This window comes from Mytilus californianus, unplaced genomic scaffold (genome assembly GCF_021869535.1).
Source record: "Mytilus californianus isolate M0D057914Y unplaced genomic scaffold, xbMytCali1.0.p SCAF_18, whole genome shotgun sequence".
Lineage (NCBI taxonomy): Eukaryota > Metazoa > Mollusca > Bivalvia > Mytilida > Mytilidae > Mytilus > Mytilus californianus.
The window spans coordinates 1316752-1339931 of record NW_026262666.1 but is presented as its reverse complement, the minus strand read 5'-3'; the positions used below and the strand labels follow the sequence as shown (position 1 = coordinate 1339931).

General features: G+C 32.7%; 1 long non-coding RNA gene across 1 annotated transcript; it reads left to right on the top strand.

Moving 5' to 3' along the window:
* Window positions 1-275: 275 nt before the first annotated feature.
* LOC127726550 (uncharacterized) lies at window positions 276-6231 on the top strand. Its single transcript, XR_007993568.1, has 5 exons — window positions 276-352; window positions 993-1073; window positions 1354-1427; window positions 2498-2579; window positions 3459-6231. It is a non-coding gene; the product is annotated as an uncharacterized LOC127726550 (long non-coding RNA).
* Window positions 6232-23180: the final 16949 nt, after the last annotated feature.

The window sequence follows — 23180 nt, the reverse complement described above, 5'->3', positions numbered from 1 at the left end:
ATCATCTATTGCAGTAAAATGATTTTGATATTGATATGGATTTTAGATATAAACTGGAAATTCAGAAATTGGTTTTTTTTTATAATTGCAAATAATGTGACTGGGTGAGTATCACAATACAAAACTCTTTCTGAAATCCAATACATATGTATGTATGCAGATTTTTCTGAAATTGCAATAATAAGTCTCGCTTTTCCAGCCATTCTCTCTTAAAAAATCACAATGATAAATGCATGCAATAATTTCTGAATTTATAGCTAGTATTTATATCTTTTTCAGATGCCGACATCACATAAGAAGGTTAATTCAATGTTGCTGCAGGACTTGGAATTTATATCCTGTTTTATCTCAGGTTTGTTAAAAAATATTTAATGTAAAGAAAGCAATGATTTTGTTTTGTTGCTCTGTCAAGTTCTTATATCTTTAAGGGGTAAAATATATAGTGAACATAACATTTTGCAAAAAAATTTGTCAAAATTCTGTAACATAAATAGAATATTGCAATTAAGGATGTTGGTAATTCTTTTTCACGAATGTGACCTACCGAATGAGACTATTTACCGGATTTGTAATAACATAAGCAACATGACGGGTGCCACATGTGGAGCAGGTTCTGCTTACCCTTCCGGAGCAACTGAGATCACCCCCAGTTTTTGGTGGGGTTCGTGTTGCTTAGTCTTTAGTTTTCTATGGTGTGTCATCTGTACTATTATTTGTCTGTTTGTCTTTTTATTTTTGGCCATGGCGTTGTCAGTTTGTTTACGATGTATGAGTTTGACTGTCCCTCCGGTATCTTTCGTCCCTCATTTAAACTGGAACACACTCAAATTTAAATCTATATGAAAGAATTGAAATTATGTTCAATTTTAATTCACCATTCAGGATGAATTTATCTTCTTTTGCAGAAAAAATATTTTGATGTTGAAGATTATTTACATATTAATAATTAGTATTTTAAGATATGTATATATGAACTTACTTTTTATTTTCAGTGTAGAACAAAAATTGAGATAAATTGCTGTCAAAAATTTTGTAGACTTGAGAATGAAAAACAACATTTCATCAACAAAATAGTAAGTAGCATATTTTAAATTCCTTCAGGAAATAATTTTCCCCTTTAATGCGTCCATTCAATGTTTGTATTTAAGAAAAACGCAAAGAAAAGTCTGGTACCTATGATTATTATTAGAAGAAAGTGTGAATGAAATATTTCAAAGTTAAGTTATAGGAATTAAATTTTAAATATCATTAAAATCAGATCATATGCGTTTCCAATTATATCAATTATTTTAACTTTAAACATTTTTTCTTCTATTTTTCATAAAGAAAATTAAACTGGGACTTTTTTTTCAGGATGAAAATAGCAAACAGGAAGTTGTCAAGGGATTGTTACCTCAAGTCTGAAGTGGTTCAATGCAAATCATGAGGTAAGTTTTCTGAAGCTATTTTCAATATTTAGAACATTGATTTATAATAGTCCTGTATCAATAAGACCCAGTCTGCTATCTGGTTGTGACTTTAGAAATCTCTTATTTGTGACAATATGGGGGAAATACAAAAGAGAAAAATCCAATCAGAATGATGGATGTGATTTATTCTGGGAAAATTGTTCTTGTTTCAAAAATTATCTTAAATTGAGAGCAGCTGCTCAGATGGATTTACTTTCACAGAATATCTATTAAAGGGGCACTAGCTACGAGATATATAAAAAATCTAATGTATTATTTTTTTTTGCTCAATCATTAATGAAATGGAAATAGTGAAATAATAATTCGCTTTTAGCAGCCAGTATGGTTCAATTTTGTCAAAATAAGCTAAAAAACATTGATTATGAATTATTCACTTGCAAGTGAATAATTCGACCTCATTGCATCCGTATTCATGTGAACTTCAATTTAACCCCTTAGCTTGAGATGGATAACACGTGAATTGTATGTGTAAAGTTTTTTAAAGGAAAAGAATGTCAACATTGAAAGTGAAACAAAGGTAAATCATTGATTGACTGATTCGATCCACAAAAAATCATTCTTATACAGGTAAAAACGATGATAAACATTTATTTTTCATCTATAAAATGAAATTAAATAGACCTAGAAAAATCCAATTAACAGGGCACGGGCATGAAAATACTTAGCTTCGTTTCGTGTGTATTTTAGTCTAGACGCCATCTAATTAACTATCGAGTTGACCTCTCAAGTCATCCGATGACCATATAAGCGATGTAAACATAAATATAGATATAAATAGATTAAGCAAACTCGTGCTGTTGTTTATTTTAGACTTTTGATACTTTGGATAATTGTTTTACATTGTTATCAATCAAATATGAGAATTTGATTAAAATCGGTGAACATGAATTTGACAGCTAATGCCCCTTTAAAAAAAGATGCAAAATCCAGAATAGAAAGGAGTAATATTTTATATTGCTTTCAAATTGTTTCATACAGAAAATAAGTATCTCATGACAGTAAAACAAGATGATAAATTTATTTTTCAGCTTCATTCATGCATTGCTGGTATTCACAAAATGCCATGATTTAAGATGAAGACTTTATAGGAAGATATTATCTGATGTTTAGGTAAGTCAGCATTACTATTTTAACACTACACAAATGCATTGATAAGAGATTGGTTGTATCCTTGTACAAAATTTGTTAAAGAATTCAGTTGACAGTTATTTCCCTTTTTTTAACAGTAGATATTACTATGTATATATTATATCCTCAAAACTAGTTGACACACAACAGTATTGAATTATTTTGTATAATCTGCTATATTTTCAAAACTATAAAGTTATTTTTAACCAAAAAAAACCACCAGGATTTTTCTTCTTAATTTATTATCATTCCAAGAAGGGGGACAACTATTGCAAATGGAACATATGGGTGACAAAAGATCATCAGCACACTTAAATACGACTCATTGCTTAGAGAATGGTTTTTCTTTCATTAATATCAATTTAAAAACATACTAATTATATAAAAATGTGTGCATATCACAATCATACTGAGGAAAGGGGAAAATGCATTGCTGAAAATTATCATTTCAAGGGAGACAATTTTAGTGATTTTTTTTCTTGATGAATAATTTATAAATACAATTTTATACCATCATCAAAACAGATTTGCAAATAGGACTGAAATGACAACTGATCTTACTGTATGGTTCAGTTTTTTATCCAAGACACTCAGAATGGTAAAGTTTTACTATTTGAATAATTTTTATATTCTTAAAACCAAATATTCACCGCCTGGCTTGCATTGTAAATGGAAATTCAATGTTGGACACCAAATGGTTTAAAAATCAAGAAACTTTCTGCACTTAGCAGCAAAACTTAATCTAAACTGTCAATGATAAACACAATTATGAAGAGCAAATATTGTGATACAGAAAAAGATAAACTATTTCTCCTTTTTATATTTAAGAATCTTGTGATAAAATTTCCATTCCATTTGTAGGTAATGTTTGATGCTTCCAATTCTGGATATTTTGAAAAAAAGGTGAAAATGAAGGAAGGATGTCAATACGCAGAAAATAATTTTAAAAAGAGAGCGGTACTCAGTTACAAAATATAACTCTGGAATTAATTTGCTGTGAAAGAAGGACTAAAACACTAATGGACTCCGGAAAACAAGTTGAGCAAGGGGAAGAGACTTAAACAAAACAACAGACTCAGGAATATGTTGTGCAAAACAAGAGACTTAAAAAAAAACAAAAAATAGACCCAGGAATATGATTTGCACGACAAGAAACTTTTATTAAACAAAACTATAGAATATAATCAGTGATGAAATAAAAACTTTGTTTAGCATGAATTTTTTATTTATTAGTTATAAATTTGAGGAGAGAAAGTGGAATATGATTTTCATTGAAGATTATTTTTTTTTCTTTTTAAAGATTACTGCTTATCTACAATGTTTGATTAAAAATGTGTTTTTTTTTTTCTTCAAAATTTAGATTTTGAAAGTCATGTTAAAATTTGAGAGAGTTAGAATATTCATTTGTAAAGATTTATCCTGTTTCAACCATAAAGCTCATAATATTATTACCATTTTTAACGAGTGGTTTGACAATAGACTGTCACTGCTAGTTTTTTTTTTTTTTTTTTTTTTGCATTTATGGTTTAAACAGGATTAATCTAAGAGAAAGAAAAATGCAGTGTATGAAAGAGAGAAAGAGGGACTATGTAAAGGTCTATTCTCTTTCAGCAAAACAGCAGGTTCTTTTTTTACGATTTCTTGTATTGAAATCAAGCACCTGCCAATTTGTTTAAATTGGATGAATCTTGGATGAGTATGACATTGTGTATTGAAAACTGTATTTTTAAAAATGCATTTTCGACACACTTAAAATATTACATATTAAAAAATTTAGATAATTAATTTTTATTTTATATCTAAATTATCACAATCATGCTATATATTTTAAGTGTATCATTTTTTATATATATTTTTTTAAGTTTTCAACACAGGAAGTGTAATCTAAGTATGATGAATGGGGAGCTAATAGGTTTTATTTACAGCAAGGGGAGGGAATACACCTATTTACCTCCTAATACTGGTTGCTTCCTTTGATGAAAGTTAATTTATTATACTTTGATAATTATGTGAAGTTGCTTTAAGGGTTCATCAGATGATATCAAAATTTGCCATTTTGTAGAGCTTAGTAAAGTCAAAATGTAAAAAAAGAGAAAAGAAACAAAAACTATTAAAAAAAATAGAAGAAGAAAAAACTGTAAACTAAGTTCCAGGAAATGGCAGTATGGGTTGTTCTAAAATTTATAAGTTGTATTGGATCCAAAAATATTCTTACAACTTAAATACATCTGATGTGTGTGTGTGTGTGAGGGAGAGAAAGATAATATTTTGTGAAGGTTTATTCTCTTTCAGCTAAACAGCAGGTGCTTCTTACAACTTTTAGTAGACTGGTCTCAAACAAGTTGCCAAAACCTGCCAGTTGGTTTAGATATGATAAATCTAGAAGTGTAAGATAGTATTTTGAGATGCTACTTTTTCTCTGATTTTTTTTTTGTGGCTTGAATCTATCTATGAACAAAGAATATACACTTGAATATGACACGGATCAAAATTTAATAAATAAGCTCTCATTTTTTTAAACATCACAGCCATGTTCTATTCTATGTGTATTATGTCATTTTGTTAAACCTTTCAACACAGAAAGTAAAATCCAGGTGTGATGAATGAGGAGCTAATAGGGTGAAGTGTATGGCAAGGGGACGGAATACACCTATTTACCTCCTTATTCTGGTAGCTTCCTTTGGTGGAAGTTAATTAATTAGACATTAATAGGAGCACCTCAGATGATATCAAAATTTAACATTTTGTAGAGCTTAGTAAAAAAAAATGTATAAAAAAAATGTAAAAAAAAAAATGAAATGAAAGAAAAGAAGAAAAAACTGTAAACTAAGTTCTAGAAAATAGCAGTATGGGTTGGTTTGAAATTTAATGATTTCTTTTGGATATGAAATTCTTCTTTTTGCATTTTAAATTCATCTGATTTGCATATGTGATAGAGAGAGAGAACAAGACTTTGTTAAGGTTTATTCTGTTTTCATCTAACAGCAGGTGCTTCTTTCATCTTACTGTAGTCATTTCTTATAAAATTACTAAAACCTGTCAGTAGATTAGAATTGAATAAATCTAGAAAGAGGGTAAAGTATTTTCATTATTTGGATTAGATTTTTTTTTTTGTTATAGACATTTTTCATAATTAGTTGTTAGATGAAGGTGGAGAACATATTTTATTAAAACATTTAAGTGGTTTTATTTAATTAAAACTTATTTGCTAATAGTTTTAAAAGAAGCTATTACAATTTTGACAAATATTTACAATGGAAAGAAAAACAGCTATTATCTCCCTTTATCAAGACCTACTTTTTACAATAAAAGAAACAAATGTATAAGAAAACAAAAATGTTTAATAATTTCTGAATTTGCAGTAATTGTACTCTTCACAGCATTTCTTACTCATAAATTTTTTTTAACACTTTAACTCATGTTCTTTGCTTAATTATTTTTTTTTACACATGAAAAATGTACTGCTTTGTTTTTTTTCTGTCTTTGTATGCCAAGATGTGTGTTTTTTGTATTACAAAGTTGCAATCAGACTTCACCCTGATTACCAGCTAGAGACCATTTGTTATATATATATTGCCAGTAATAAAATTTACTTAAGAGAAATGCAGTATAGCTGTTATGTTGATATGGAATAAATGAAGGCTTTTCATGTATGATTTATATTGACATAATAATATTCATTAATAAAAAATTATATAGAAAATAGCAATGGTGGCTTGTTGTCCTATCATATCCCTACTCTAAGAGTTGGGGCTATATTGCATTCACCTTGTCTGTCCCTCTGTATGCCAGTTTGTCCAACAAATATTTCTGTCACGTTTTTCTCAGGTACTGCTGAACAGAATGGCTATCATTTTGGTCAACAGCTCGACATTGATGAGTGGTAACATGTGAGGACTTTTCAGATGTCAGACACCTACTTTCTGTTTGCTGATACTTTTGAGTTTAAAAAACGTGATAATATTTTAACAGGACGTGGTCAATGATGTTTGGTACACGTTTACATCATAATACCAGTTATAATTTTATTGAAAATTATTTGGTGTTCAACCACTCGTCCTGTTTTCTTTATTCATGGTCCATTGAAACGCGTTTTTTTCCCTAGTTTACATGTTTCTTGATGGGTAAAATTATCAGGACCAACTCCAACTGAAGATGAGTAACAGTAATATGCTTTAGCATCTACACATGATTTTTATCAGAAGATTAAGCCTGGACTTCAGTCATGGTCAATGGACACCCAAATGTAAAGGTTTTGATCATGTCAATGTAGAAGGATCAGAATTATCATATCGTTCAGTTATTTAACGGTCAGTTCTGTGAGTCATATTCAACTGCTGAGCTGCTTGCATTTTATACATTTTGCTTTGTTCATATAAAAGCTATTGATTGTTTTGTTCTATCCCAATTTTACATCTGATGGTACTATCATACTATCCCACTTTTCGCCCCTCCTATAACAGTTACAACACAAGGACAGGAAAGCATAAGTTTCCTTTCTTTCGTAGTCGGGGCATAAAAATAATTAAATTATGAAATATATATGTGAAATTCAGACAAATGAAGGAGCTACAAGATATTTTTGTTTATTTCCAATAGAGGACCCATTATTGGCAAAGTCAGTACATTGATTAGTATATTCCACATTTACCATAGAGATAATACAAACAAAAAAAACCAGCTCAAACATTGAATAAAAGATGTGTTAATAATTTAACAATATGAACAACCCCCATAATGATCGGTGTTCGTTGACCATGTACTGGAAGCAGCATTATATCCATTATGAAATGAGCTCATGAGTTGAGTCCTCATCGTGGCTGATGCATATGAACACAAATTATATTTATCCAAATACAGGCGTCACCAAGGGCATGTGCTTAAATGACACTCAAACAAATACACATAGATATGAATATTTAAGCACATTACAATACATTTATAAACAAATATTCAAAAATGTATTATCTAGTCTTCCTCGTGGCATGAAAACAAGAATACTTATATTCTAATTCGTAAACTCGAATATAAAATATTTGTCAAATAACCACAAACTCTCACATGGGAGACGCCACTTGCAGAGACAAGTGCACTCGAAACACAAAGAACGGGAAAATAGCATTGAATATTTATTGAATTCGTAAATTTTGAGAAACAGATAACTGTGCTTAAATGTCTTCTCTACCGTAACAACCATTTGCTCTGTCTGATTTACACTTGTCATGCTTCATAAAAATTCCTATCAGAAATACCGCGTTAGCCCTGGCTCTTGTATATAAGATACGTCTGGAATCATTTCGAATCTTAAGAACATTGGACTTCTTATTGAATGTTATTTTAACGAAAAATAAATTTACCATCTTCAAAATGTTTGTCAGCATCTTTAATAGAACTATTTAGACAAGTATATGGACATGTTATTTTTTAATCTGAAACATGTATAAACAAATAGAAAATATTTTACCAGTTGAAAAACAGTTTTTGCAGAAAATAGCTGGAAATATTCTAATACACAACGTGTATTTTATGTATCAGGGTAGTTCTGTCCAATGACACTAATAAAAATGTTATCTTGTTCATACCAAATAATATACTAATATGTTTTTCGGATGTTCAGCCCAGTGGCTTCAATAACAATCAGCACAACGTCTAAAAACAATCGCCCAGTGGTTTTAATTAACATTCTCTAATTTTTATGAAATGAGACCAGTATCGTTTGTATGATCAGTGAAAAACATACAAGAAAAATGTTTGATTATCCCCCTTTTACCACAAATGATGACTGTAAAAAAATGCTTGATATTTACCTCTACCATTGCAAAATATAACGCATAAGCTCATTTTAGGGGACAACCATTTGATATTCTCGCGGGGGGGGGGGGGGGGGGGGGGGGGTATACATTTTCATCCTGTCTCATGCAAGGTTATTTATTTTCAGCTCTTTCCAGGCAAGGATAGTATCAAAAATCCTCCAGCCTACAAAAATCAAATGGTCGTCCCCTTATCTGAAGGGCCAACTTAATCCACTGCCCGGCCTCATTTAGCTTCTGTTTTTATTTGGGATTTAAACATGACCATTGGTTCCTATTTTTTTTTAGTAAAAACACAGTGTACCGTTTTGGCATTCTTAAGATTCCTGCTTGGCCTGAGCGATGTGGAAATGATCGTTTGGTTGATCCTGTTGAATGACCTTTCGCTGACCATCCGATATGTCCGCACTTACTGTATAAATGAAAACATTGGTCAAAATAACAAACAATTTGATTACTTTATAACAATTTAGCATGAGTAGTTTGAAACGAAACCGGCGTAAACCCCCTTTTTAATATTCCTCACGGTACAGGAAACACTCAGTTGAGTAAAAGCATTTAATAAAATTGAGAATGGAAATGGGGAATGTGTCAAAGAGACAACAACCCGACCAAAGAGCAGAAAACAGCCGCAGGCCACCAATGGGTCTTCAACACAGCGAGAATATCCCGCACCCGGAGGCGGGCTTCAGCTGGCCATTAAACAAAAATGTGTACTAGTTCCATGAAAATGGACGTCACACTAAACTCCAAAACATATAAATGAACTAAAATTAGAATTTAACTATATAATATCGGTACAGTGACTGTAGTCGACATAATCACACGCAAAATGATACTAAATTACAGGGTGAAAGAATGCTCGCAGTTACTTAAAGCAAATTGAAAGAAATAGAGGTCTCTTACATCCTTATCGGCTTCTGGACTTCCAGCAAGATTTCATACAGCCTCGTCAGAAAACGTGCAAGAAAACAAGATAGTGTGCAGTGCCTAAAGTAAAAATTTGTGTATAGAATCTCAATACAATAAAGACAAAGCCAATGAATTCATTTCTTTATAAATTTTCAAGGAGAAATGAGTTTTCTTACATAAATAAAAGGAGAAATGGGATTTCCGTGAGACAAAAACACACGATACAAACAATCAACTTCATTACACCAGTTTAATACTTAAGAATTGAATGCTTCTTTTTATAATTTTATTGGGGTGTAAAAGCGCATTATTATTTTTGTATGCAGCGCAAATGTGCGCACAATCAATGCTTTTATAACCTTACAAAATTATAAAACAAAGCATTCAGTTCTTATAATGACATTTTTATGCTACAACCATGAAATTAAGAGTTATATATCAAGCTTTTCGTTTGTTTTTCAATGCATTATTATTCTAACATTGTCATGAATAGCACGTGCAGTCATAGCTCTTGTATTTTATACGGAAATAAAATTTGATATTATAGTGCCTCAGTCACGATTCTTGTCAGCCAATCCAAGTTACGGATTGAAATGAAACATACATGTAATTATTATTCTTTAAAAGGCTAACTAATTCAAATTCTTTTTCTGCTATAAAGGACATAGAGGTGTTAGATGTGAAATAATACCCATAGCAGACGTATAGTTGGTTTGTTTCAATAACTGTTGTTAAATGTCTCAATTGAAAAAAGACAATGAACAAAACTGTTACAACTATGATCTACTGAACATTACTTGATCAAATATTGTCTCCTCAAAGAGTAAACTATAGTAATATTAACATATGGCTATCACAATATATGATACAAAAAATTTCTGATTTTGTTTGCATTTCATGACTGGTACCCGCCTACCTACTCAGGCAACCAGCTGCAGCAACAATTGAGTTTTATTATCTAGCTCTGTTTTTTTTACCCTTTTATATAAATTTCACGATGATATGAACAAAAACGGGAAATAAATAGTCTTATTTATTTGTTTCTAATGAACTCGTAGATACAAAAGACTGTTCATTTTACAAACCATTTTGGCGACAACTAAGTTCGATTTTGATGTAGGGGAAAACATTTCTAATTGATGTAATTCATTTGAAGAAAATTGATGCATGAGTATTCGACAGCTGGGAATATAATAAAAGTTGATAAACAGTTTGAATCGTTTAACTTTTTCATATACAGAATAATTGAGAAACTATCACCATCGATCCAAGTAACAGGTTTTCTTGTTTGGGCTTTCTTTAATTCAGCAGTTTGCAAATTGTTCATTGTAATTTTATGTTAACTTTTATAGACTGTTACTGGAAATATAAACAGAGGCCCATACGGAGGACGAAGACTGGGGAATACTTACAGAGGCCCATACGGAGGACGAAGACTGGGGAATACTTACAGAGGCCCATACGGAGGACGGATACTAGGGAATATTTACAGAGGCTCATACGGAGGACGGATACTGGGGAATATTTACAGAGGCTCATACGGAGGACGGATACTGGGGAATATTTACAGAAGCTCATACGGAGGACGGATACTGGGAAATATTTACAGAGGCTCATACGGAGGACGGATACTGGGGAATATTTACAGAGGCTCATACGGAGGACGGATACTGGGGAATATTTACAGAGGCTCATACGGAGGACGGATACTGGGAAATATTTACAGAGGCTCATACGGAGGACGGATACTGGGGAATATTTACAGAGGCCCATACGGAGGACGGATACTGGGGAATATTTACAGAGGCCCATACGGAGGACGGATACTGGGGTCAATTTACAGAAGCCCATAAGAGGACGGATACTGGGGCTATTTACAGAAGCCCATACGGCGGACAGATACTGGGGACTATTTACTGAGGTCCATACGGTGGACGGATACTGGGGAATATTTACAGAGGCCCATATGGTGGATGGATACTGTGGAATATTTACAGAGGCACATACGTTGGACGGATACTGGGGACAATTTACAGAAGGCCATAAGAGGACAGATACTGGTGGTTATTTACAGACTCCCATATGGTGGACAGATACTGGGGACTATTTACAGAGGCCCATACGGAGGACGGATACTGGGGACTATTTACAGAGGCCCATACGGAGCACGAATACTAGGGCCTATTTACAGAAGCCCATACGGTGGACGGATACTGGGGCTATTTACATAGGTCCATAAGGTGGACGGATATTGGGGACTATTTACAGAGGCCCATACGGTGGACAGATACTGGGGACTATTTACAGAGGCCCATACGGTGGACGGATAATGGGGGCTATTTACAGAGGCCCGTACGGAGGACGGATACTGGGGGCTATTTACAGAGGCCCATACGGTGGACGGATATTTGCGAAGATTGTCAGAATTTCTAAAATGTCTACTTTATTTCTCATGAGCAGACATGATTTCGTGGTATTAACCATATAGCAAATCACAAGTGACCAGACTGATGTCCTCTTTCTCCAGATAAGCATTTTGTGGTTCGATGTATGCTCTCGCTCTTTGAAACCAGTGCTCCCGCCATATCTTACTCTGTCCACCCGAAGTCATGAATTTTGGCATTGTTTTTGTTTTATGTTTATGTTGTTGTCTATATGATATCGATGTTAGATCTTCGGGCTTCGGGCTTCACTGCTGACTTCTTTCAATGTGACTTAATCATCGATTAAGGACGTCTGGTGATCTCTAGATGTCTTGGTTTTGTTGGGTTTTTTTTCTCACGTGTTTCTAATGGAAACGCTTATAAAGTCAAAAGAACGCTTAAACTGTTTGACTAATATATATTTGGAGGACTCGGAGATGCGATGGGGACGCTGAAGCGCGATGGTCACGCTGAACTGCGATGGTCCTTTCTCTGATGTGCGATGGTGCTTTCTCTGATGTGCGATGGTCCTTTCTCTGATGTGCGATGGTCCTTTCTCTGATGTGCGATGGTCCTTTCTCTGATGTGCGATGGTCTCTAAGATGCTTGATGGCTATAGGTAAAATCTACAGATATTTTATTTTTCCAATTATTATGAGATTTTGTTATTTTATTAATTAGTATATACTTGTAAATACCGAACATTGAATGTTTTCTCCTGTTGCAGTAAAAACTATCTTGTTCCTTGTTTTCATTCACAGCAGCCGTATAGATTTTCCGTGTATTTTGTTCCGTTCTGACTAATCGAGTAGTATTTGCATTTCAAATAACTACTTCGTTTTTAAGTCATTGCAATAAGTACTGGTTTTAAAGGAAAAATAACATTTTATGTAGCGTTTATAGTGGTCAATATCTAAACGATTTTATAATCTATAATAAATAATTGCTTTTTTTCTGGAGCTTTTTACAAAGTACACTACAACGTTACAATGCAGTTAGGACTTGAAATGCAATGACTATCTATCATGACTGTTTTCAATTAAACAGGTTATACTCTCGATATTTTACCTTAAAAAAAACTGAAAAGCTACTTCCAACAAACTTCTACATTGACATATGAACATTGGTTTATGTAATCCATCGATCTTCAGCGTTACCACCATAGCACTTCGGCGTAGCTATCAACCAGATAGCGTCACAATCTCACTATCGCACTTCATCGTGATCATAAACGCACTTCATTGTCAAACCATCGCGGTTCGGGGTACCATCGCGGTTCAGAGTCCTACATAATTATTTTCAAAATGGAATGGATTTGAGAAAAAAAAGTGAATTAAGAAACTAAGGAAGCATAATAAACCATAAGTGGAGGAGTCGCAAACAACATGGTCAAAAGACCAAAAACCAGACAGAAACACAACAGTCAGTAAAATAATCAACACAGAAAACTGCAGATTGAGTAAAAGGAACCCGGTCAAAAATCGGGGGTATACTCCGGTGCTTTTGAAGCGTAGCAGTACTTGTTCCACTATTGGCACCCGTCATGCTTACCACGGTACTCAAAAGGTACAATCGGTTTCACTAGGAATGGTTAATTGCCCATATATTCATTTCATCCATCGGGTTATTTTCAGTGTTAACTTTACTAAAAATAACGGATTTATAGCGTTATGTGTATACTCTTTTGGAATTAATATTGATTCACTATTGCTGTTGGTCTGTTTTGGGAGATTCCAAAAGTGTAAATTTTTGTTGTTGACTGGATTTGTAAAAGAACAAAAAATGTTAACTTCCGTTTATTGTCTGGTTTGGTGAGATACCAAAAAATGACAAGTTTTATTGTTGTATACAAAAATAAGTGTTAACTTTTGTTGTTTAATGGTTTTGTGAGATAACAACATGTGTGAAAAGTAAAATCACAAAAATACAGAACTCCGAGGAAAATTCAAAACGGAAAACGGAAAGTCCCTAATCAAATGGCAAAATCAAAAGCTCAAACACATCAAACAAATGGATAACAACTGTCATATTCCTGACTTGGTACAGGCATATTCTTATGTAGAAAATGGTGGATTAAACCTGTTTTTATAGCTGGCTAAACCTCTCACTTGTATGACAGTCGCATAAAATTACATTATATTGACAAAGATGTTTAAACAAAACAAACAGACATAATAGGTAAAAATATCAAAATAGGGGTACAACAGTCAACATTGTGTTATAATCATAATCACTACAAAAACAAACAAATGTGTCAACAAAGAACACACAATGACGGGATGTGTAAGTACCGAGCCACGTCAAATGGATATCACCAAAAATAGGCTAAACAGTAAAAGTAATATTCAAAAGGACAATTAAAAGAATACTATAAGAAAAAGTCAGAATGTGAATATATATGTTCAAACTCTTTAAGGTCATTTTTTAGTAGCAATAAATAAAAAAACTATGTCAATTGGACATGCTTTGATACTATATATGCCCTTGAATTTTTACTAGATAACATTTTTGTTCGCTTTGGAGATTCCGTATATCGTCAGGTTATCGGAATTCCAATGGGGACTAACTGTGCACCACTTATTGCGGACCTTTTTTTGTATTGCTATGAGTTACAATTTATGACAAAAATCAGCAAAGACCCATCGAAACAACATCTGATACACAAATTTAATAATACTTTTAGATATTTGGATGATATTTTGGCTCTCAATAATGACGACTTCAGTATGTATACTAAAGAAATTTATCCTGTTGAACTTACTTTAAATAAAGCTAATACTAACAATGACCACTGCCCTTTCCTCGATCTTGATATCTATATCATTAACGGAAAGCTTAATACTAAAATATATGATAAAAGAGATGATTTTTCATTTCCTATCGTTAATTATCCATTTTTAGATAGTGACGTTCCCTTGTCACCATCTTACGGTGTTTATATATCTCAACTTGTACGATTCGCTCGTGTATGTAACAATGTTTAAGATTTTAACGAGAGAAATTTATGTATTACTGAAAAATTATTACACCAGGGTTTTCGATATCACAAACTAGTCAAAACATTTACTAAATTTTATCATCGGTATAAGGACATCATTCGTAAATATACCTCAACATGCAGACTTCTTATACGTTCAGGTATTTCACATCCAATTTTTTATGGAAATATTCTTTATAAAGCACAAAAATGTCAGTATTCACCTCTGAAGCTAACAAAACCTTTAAATAGACTTATTAAGAAGGGATATAGTTACGATACTGTTGTCAGGTCATTAAAGATTGCATATTTTGGCGTTAATATTGATTCACTTATAGGGTCTTTGCATCGGCACTAAACACATTTATTTAAAAACCAGTTGTTGGCATGACACGGGTTATGTTCTTCTCATATATGTTATGATGGTATAATACTAAACCCCTAACGGGAAGGATTGTGCCTGATATTCATATGATGAAGACATAATCTTTCAATCAGTTTAATTGAAGTCTGGAGCTGGCATGTCAGTTAACTGCTAGTAGTCTGTTGTTATTTATGTATTATTGTCATTTTGTTTATTTTCTTTGGTTACATCTTCTGACATCAGACTCGGACTTCTCTTGAACTGAATTTTAATGTGCGTATTGTTATGCGTTTACTTTTCTACATTGGCTAGAGGTATAGGGGGAGGGTTGAGATCTCATAAACATGTTTAACCCCGCCGCATTTTTGCGCCTGTCCCAAGTCAGGAGCCTCTATCCTTTGTCAGTCTTGTATTATTTTTAATTTTAGTTTCGTGTGTACAATTTGGAGTTTAGTATGGCGTTCATTATCACTGAACTAGTATATATATTTGTTTAGGGGCCAGCTGAAGGACGCCTCCGGGTGCGGGAATTTCTCGCTGCATTGAAGACCTGTTTGTGACCTTCTGCTGTTGTCTGTTCTATGGTCGGGTTGTTGTCTCTTTGACACATTCCCCATTTCCATTCTCAATTTTATAACACGTTATTCAGATGATAAACAGTGTCAGTACCCAGAATCTATACTTCAAATCCATCGTGTATTATTTGTGAAGTTGATACGGAATATTTATCAACAAGGTCTTGGTACCTTCCGATGAACTTTTTTAGAAAAAGGACGAGACGTTCTTTGACATACCCCTAGTTCATCAACTTTCTACTCAGACACTGGTGACATTTTACAAAGTCTGAGTAGAGATATCGGTAAATGTAACCTTTGTCGTCGATAGATGTTTTCCGGCGAATTGATATTCATAGGGTTTGGGGTTTAAATGAATATTCTGGCCTGATTAGACCTGAAAATTAATAAGTTTGCCCAAGACTGGACGAATATAAATATCATGCAGCATAAAATGCTGCCATTTGCAGGAGTAGTTGTGTACAAAATAGAAAGCGAGTCTCCGAGATGAAAATAAACATTTAGTCTGACCTGACCCCACCCCCTTTCCAAATAGAATATCAAATTGTTGTTCCCTTAGCTTTGTTTGCTTTTTAAATTATTATTAAAAACCATTAATTGCATTGCTTCTAAAAAGAAAAAAAACTCTTATTACATGGGCATCAATATTTCAAAAGACTAGATTCACTTGATTAATTTGCTCTTGTTAAAACCATTGTTTAAAAAACAGATTTATTATGCAGCAATTCAGCTAACCATTGTTGTGTCATAGCAAATTGCATGCTATTCTATATATCATGTTGAGTGATTTTTAGTCAAATGTTCACCTTACTAACTTAAACAATCTTTCCATTTACCCTCTAAATTATCAACCAATCGCTATTTCTATATCCACCCATGAGGGTCTGGATGGGGTTTACAGAATAGAGAATAATGGACAAAAATTGCAGAATAAATGGCTAAAAAGAAGAATAAAAATAAATAGGAAAAAATATTAAGAATAGAGAATAATGGAGTGCTGAAATATAAAGAATAGAGAATAATGGGCAAAAGAAATAAAAAATATTGAAAAATGGTCTAAATGATTAAAGACTAAAGAAATCAAGGACCATATCCACACCCTCATTTATGCCACGGAAACTAAGTCTGCAATAGAAAACACATTGAGAGGTAACCAAACCTTGACAAAGCATGACAACACTTCTCTCATTAATACTCACCTGGACGTACCTGCGATTTTCAATATCCTCCAAGGTGAAAAATAAAATCATTTTAAGTGCTTTTTGTATCAGTTTTCAATATCAGTTACAATTTATATCATTTTCTTATTTCAATTAATGTCAAATGGTCGGCATTGTGGGACAAGAATTTGAAATTTTGAATGATGACCGTTTAACATGCGTAGTTCTAGGACAAATTCATAAACCAAAGGCAGACGATACGAGGATGGGGAAGCAGTGACAGCAACAGACATCGAGACACGCGGTTCTAAATTAATATAGAAAGAAGCGACTGTTATCTCCTTTCGAGTTATGAGAAATGTCACAATCGAAACAAAAATTAATTGCTAATGTTTGATTTTGGTAAAATGAGATTCGATCATTAATTTTTTTTTGGTGGCCAAATTAGAAATTTATCAATTTCATATGTGAAATATTGTTATTTTGATATTTTTTTCTTCGATATAAAAAAACAGGTGTGTACGACTGTTTATAAAAAAAACTGTATCATTTAGGTTACATGGGCCATTTAAATATATATACATGTTGCACTGGTTCTTTGTAATTAATTGATATGAATTATTCCATCGTTGAACATTTTCGACCCTTCTAAGTAAATATGTCTTTAGATATTCTACCTAATATTACAATTATGTGTCTTCTGAAGCTGACCGAAGCCTGTTTAAGTTCCAATAGCAGGGTCCAAGAGGGTCCTAAAGGATCATATAAAACATATGTGACGAAAAGATGCATTGAGGGCATACACACACTCCCGTTTTTAATTAGAAATATAAGTTTTTAGCATACAATTGTCTTAAAGATTCAGTATATATATTTAATTCGGGAATGACGCCCCCTTTTTCAGAAATCCTGCATCCGTCCCTGGCAATAGATAAAATTATATTGTAATTTATAAATGCAAAGTTCGGAGATATCAGACAATATCTTTGTCAAGTGCAAATTTCTGCCGGAAGTGCCAGTTCTAACATCTTCAAACTTTAGTTACCTGTTTTCTCTTTAACGTGAATAAATCTATGGGGATTTTTCAAGAAGGAGTTACGATGCAGTTATCATAGGATATAAAGACCACAACAGGTTGAAAATGAAGAGTTTAGCATATAATGCTAGGAGTACACTGATTGGGTTTCGACTTTTGAAGGTTAAATAAACTATTATAGTTAAAAGAGACGCCATGTATTCTTCAGTTTTGTTTTATTGAAAAATCAATGTATTTTAAGGTTTTTAAAAGAAAGCATCATCGGTGCATAGAAACTTTACTTTGTATCATATTTTGTCGATTCTAATCATTTCACCATTTATCATATTTACAGAAGTCTGTCTTTTATTCTTGTCCCTTGATGTATCATATTTTAAGGACAAAATCTGATAACACATAAACATTGAAACAAATATATTGTTTCAGCGAAACCTATGTATCATATTTAACAACTGTATAAAAAGTATATTTAAGCGAAGGTGAAGCGGAGAGTTTTCTTACGGACTAAAACAAAGAAAACGAACCGATGTGGAAAGTGGCTTTGTTTTGCTTGAGGTTTATCATGAAACGAATATCATGTAACTTTCAAAAGAGAAATTTGTATCAATGTAAGGAATAAAAGAAAGAATTTTATCGTGACATATATATCCTAAAGGATGTTGGTAAAAGCACTGACAGTTGTTCATCCTTAAAAATAGATAAATACATATAGTTTTTCACTGGTGGATTTATCGTCGCCAATCTAAACATATGGGGTCCTGGTCCATTTGTTTGTTCAGTGGTGATTTAAACAATAACCCTGCATCTGTTTAACTATAGCATTCATCATATTTAAAAAAAACAACATTACAGAATAGTTATTTACAAATGGTATTTACAATCTGTATACAATTGAAACACCATCATACCGCTTTTTCAGTGAACGCTTTTTATCATTTTTATTCCAAGGTGTGTTTTTTTGTTTTTGTTTTGTTATATATGTTCATATGTAAGTTTAACTTTTGTTTGTTTTCACAAATTTCTTGTACTTTTTGGGGTTTTTATTTGGGGTGGGGTGTAACACAATGCTATTTTAGTAAGTAGATTTTCTGCTTATATCAAATTAGTTAGTACCATATACAAATCGTTTATTCGAGCTACACTTTGACAGTACAAATATCAGTATCATTACTTTTTAAAATGAAACAAGATTTCTCTTGTTCAGACGTATTTATTTGCTTGTTTATTTTTTTCCTAAATTTCGTTTTGGTTGTCACTAGCGCACCTTTTACAGGATATGTTTGTTTTAACAGAGTTGATTATGTGGAAAAACTTTTTTGTCGAACAATGTAAGACGAATTATACCCCCCCCCCCCTTCCCCCCGCCCTCCCCCCTAGTTTTATACTCTTTTGATAAATAGGTAAGACCAATTGACCATCAATTCATTTCATACCAAGGCCGATTAGAAAGTCTCTCAATCGTTAGTTAAATTCGTATTACCACAAGTTCACTTTAAAATCATAATAAAATCGTTCCGTACTTCTACTGATAAATGCCTTAATATCGACTCAAAACTACATTTTTTTTTTATAAATTTACCAGTTATATTTTTATCAATAATCTGGGGAAAAAGATTGATTGTATATTGTTGAACGTCCAGTGGCAACTATTTCATGCATATTCAGGACGAGAAGGACAAAACTAAATTCAGTATTCTAGTGTATCGAAAGTTAAGCTATGTACTTTTTCAAATACAAGTTAATTCCTTCAAGGCGAAATATCGCAAAAATGTGTAAATTTTACATATTGTGACGCCCTCTACGTCCACCTCAAACCGCCACTGCTATGTTGACCTCTAAATATCTTTCGGTATTTTTGTCGCTGGGTTGTTGTCTCATTGACTTATACGTGTATTTCTTACTAATTTGCCTCCGTTTCATTCTATAGCTTTAGGTTTTAGCCTCATAACTTTGGTTTTGACTATAGTGTGCTTATATCCTCTGTTTAGCCTGGAATCATGTCCGCGTCAGTCGAGCTGTGAACCAGGATCCCAGACTAATAAACGTTGTACTGATTCTCCTTTCGAGTTTCTTCACCGTGAGCGTTTTCAAAGAAGGCAAATCAAAAGGCATGCTTATCGAATGCAGCAGTTTCTATACATACATATCTATAATTTCACCTTGTATCTCATATTAGCAAGGCTATTGCTATCTTTTTCATCTTATTGTTTTTTTAATTGAAGAATTACTAAATTTCCGTATCTTGGTATCGTTTTAAAATAAAAGCAACAGTGATAATTTTAAAATAACAGCAATTTATACGGCGTTTAAAAAATTACATCAAGACACTTCGTATATGTACGGATCAAAAGAATTGTCAAATTATATTTGTATTCGAAAATTGCAGAAAAGTATTTTATCAATGTGCATTTTGAACACTTTATATAAATGATATCGGGTTTGTATCAATTTTTCACACTAAACTATACGTCCATTCACTCTTAACATGACAAAAACCAATAATATTACAGCTAATACCAGCCATTATGTCAATTATTTCGATTCTCATCTAACAGTTCGAAGTTTTACTTGTCAGGGGGTAGGATCTTATCATCTTTAAACAGCAAATTAATTCTCAATTTTCTAAACTTTAGAAATTCTAAATAAATAAAAAAGACATCTAAAGTAAACACTAATTATGATATGTCCTTTTTATGATTATTTAAATATACCGTATTTGAAAACGAATTTAAACAACTTAACTTTCTCGTAAAAGTTGAGTATTGTATTAAATATATAATTCATTTTTCACTCAAGGATAGATCTCAAGGCAAATCCCATTGAAAACTTATAAAGTTATGATATAGTTAAGATATAGTTAAATTGTATGGCAGCACGCACATATAATTTTCACTTTTGTCGCCGTTTTTCTTCAATGGCCAATTGAAAAGCTTATAACAATCCCAAGCTCCATCACTTGAAAATTTCGAGTGCATATAGCTAGAGGATCGGGGTATGGACGACACCTAGAGAACGACACCTTTTGCATAACTTTGTCAAACTTTATATATTTATGAAGTTCCAATTCATAAAAACATCAAGCTCGAACCTCTTTGAAAAGGCGAATTTTAATTTTTTTTAAATATAGGAACAGTGTGATCTATACTTAAGACTTGAATGCTTCTTTTAATAAGTTTAAAAGCGTTGACCGAAGCACATTTTGTTCCAAATTAAAAATGTGCACACGATCAACGCTTTTACAACCCAATAGAATTATCAAAAGAAGCATTCAACTCTTATACTTACATTTTTATGCCACAACCATGAAATTAAGAGCTATATCAAGCTTTTCGTTTGTTTTTCAATGCATTACTTAACATTTATACGGAAATAACATGATATTGGAGTGCCTTGCGATATCATCCAATCAAAATTGCGTATTCTCATAAAACATACTGTAATGTAATTATACGGAAATAAAATATGATTTTGGAGTGCGCATATTTTTAGCGCTTCATACAAAATGTGTTTCGGTCAACGCTTTTACACCCCAATAAAATTATTAAAAGAAGCATTCAATTTTTATATGAAATATGATATCGGAGTGCCTTGTGATTGTTGTCAGCCCATCAAAATTACGGATTCTAACGAAAGATACATGAAATGTAATTATTCGAAAACATTGTCATATTAAAACTAATGAATGTTTTCAAAAGTTGCAAGTCTTGAAAACTGGTGCTTGGAGCGACGACCCCCTTATTGGTGTGTGTCTAATTTATTCTAGTAAGTATTCTTTGTTATTTCAACTTATTTTCACTTTTATTTAATGTGTCCTTAGCTGTTCTTATCCATACGATATTACATTGCTCTTCTATCATGTAACATATAAACAGAGGGGCAGCATATATAAACTACTGTTATTGTAATATCGTATGGATAAGAGCAAGAGCACATACAGTAGATGAACATAAGTTGAAATATTTAAGAATGATAAATAAGTAATTTAAAACATTAAAAAAAAGAAGAAATAAGAGGCTCTCAAGAGCCTGAATCGCTCACCTGTATTTCAGAGGAGAAGATTTTGTAATGTTAGCAAACTTGATGAACAAATTGTGTAAAATTGTCTTTAAAGGGCAATAACTCCTTAAGGGGTCAATTGACAATTTTGGTCATATTAACTTTTTTGTAGATCTTACTTTGCTGAACATTATTGCTGCTTACAGTTTATATATATCTATAATAATATTCAAAATAATAACAAAAAACTGCAGAATTTTGTTAAAACTACCAATTCGGTGGCAGTAACCCAACAATGGGCTGTTCGATTCGTCTGATAATTGTAGGGCCGATAGATCTTGACCAATTAAACAATTTTACCCCATGTCACATTTGCTCTAAAAGATTTAGTTTTTGAGATATAAGCCAAAAACTGCATTTGACCCTTATGTTCTATTTTTAGCCATGGCGGCCATGTTTGTCGATGGATACAAACTTCGGATACAATTTATAAACAAGATACCCTAAGGAACATTTATTTAAAGTTTGAAGGTAATTGGCCCAGTAGTTTCAGAGGAGAAAATTTTTTAATGTTAGCAAACTTGATGAACAAATTGTGTAAAATTGTCTTTAAAGGGAAATAACTCCTTAAGGGGTCAATTGACAATTATGATCATATAAACTTTTTTGTAGATCCTACTTTGCTGAACATTATTGCTGCTTACAGTTTATATATATCTATAATAATATTCAAAATAATATAAAAAAACTGCAAAATTTTGTTAAAACTACCAATTCGGTGGCAGCAACCCAACAATGGGTTGTTCGATTCGTCTGAAAATTTGAGAGCTGATAGGTCTTGACCAATTGAACAATTTTACCCCATGTCAGATTTGCTCTAAAAGCTTTAGTTCTTGAGATATAAGCCAAAAACTGCATTTGACTCCTATGTTCTATTTTTAGCCATGGCGGCCATGTTTGTCGATGGATCAAAACTGCGGTTACAATTTATAAACTAGATACCCTAAGGAACATTTAGTTAAATTTGAAGGTATTTGGCCTAGTAGTTTCAGAGGAGAAGATTTTTGAAATAGTTTACGACGACAGACGACGACGACAACGACAGACGACGACGACAGACGACGACGACAGACGACGACAGACGACGACGACAGACGACGACAGACGACGACGACGGACGCCAAGTGATGGCATAAGCTCACATAAAAAAGGGGGTTTGTGCCCCAAGCGCCTGTGGTCTTGAAAAAAAATGAAAAAAATAACGATTGGTCAACTTATTGTAAAAAGTAGTCTAATTCGCATTCTGGGTAATATTTTCAAAAGCGTACAC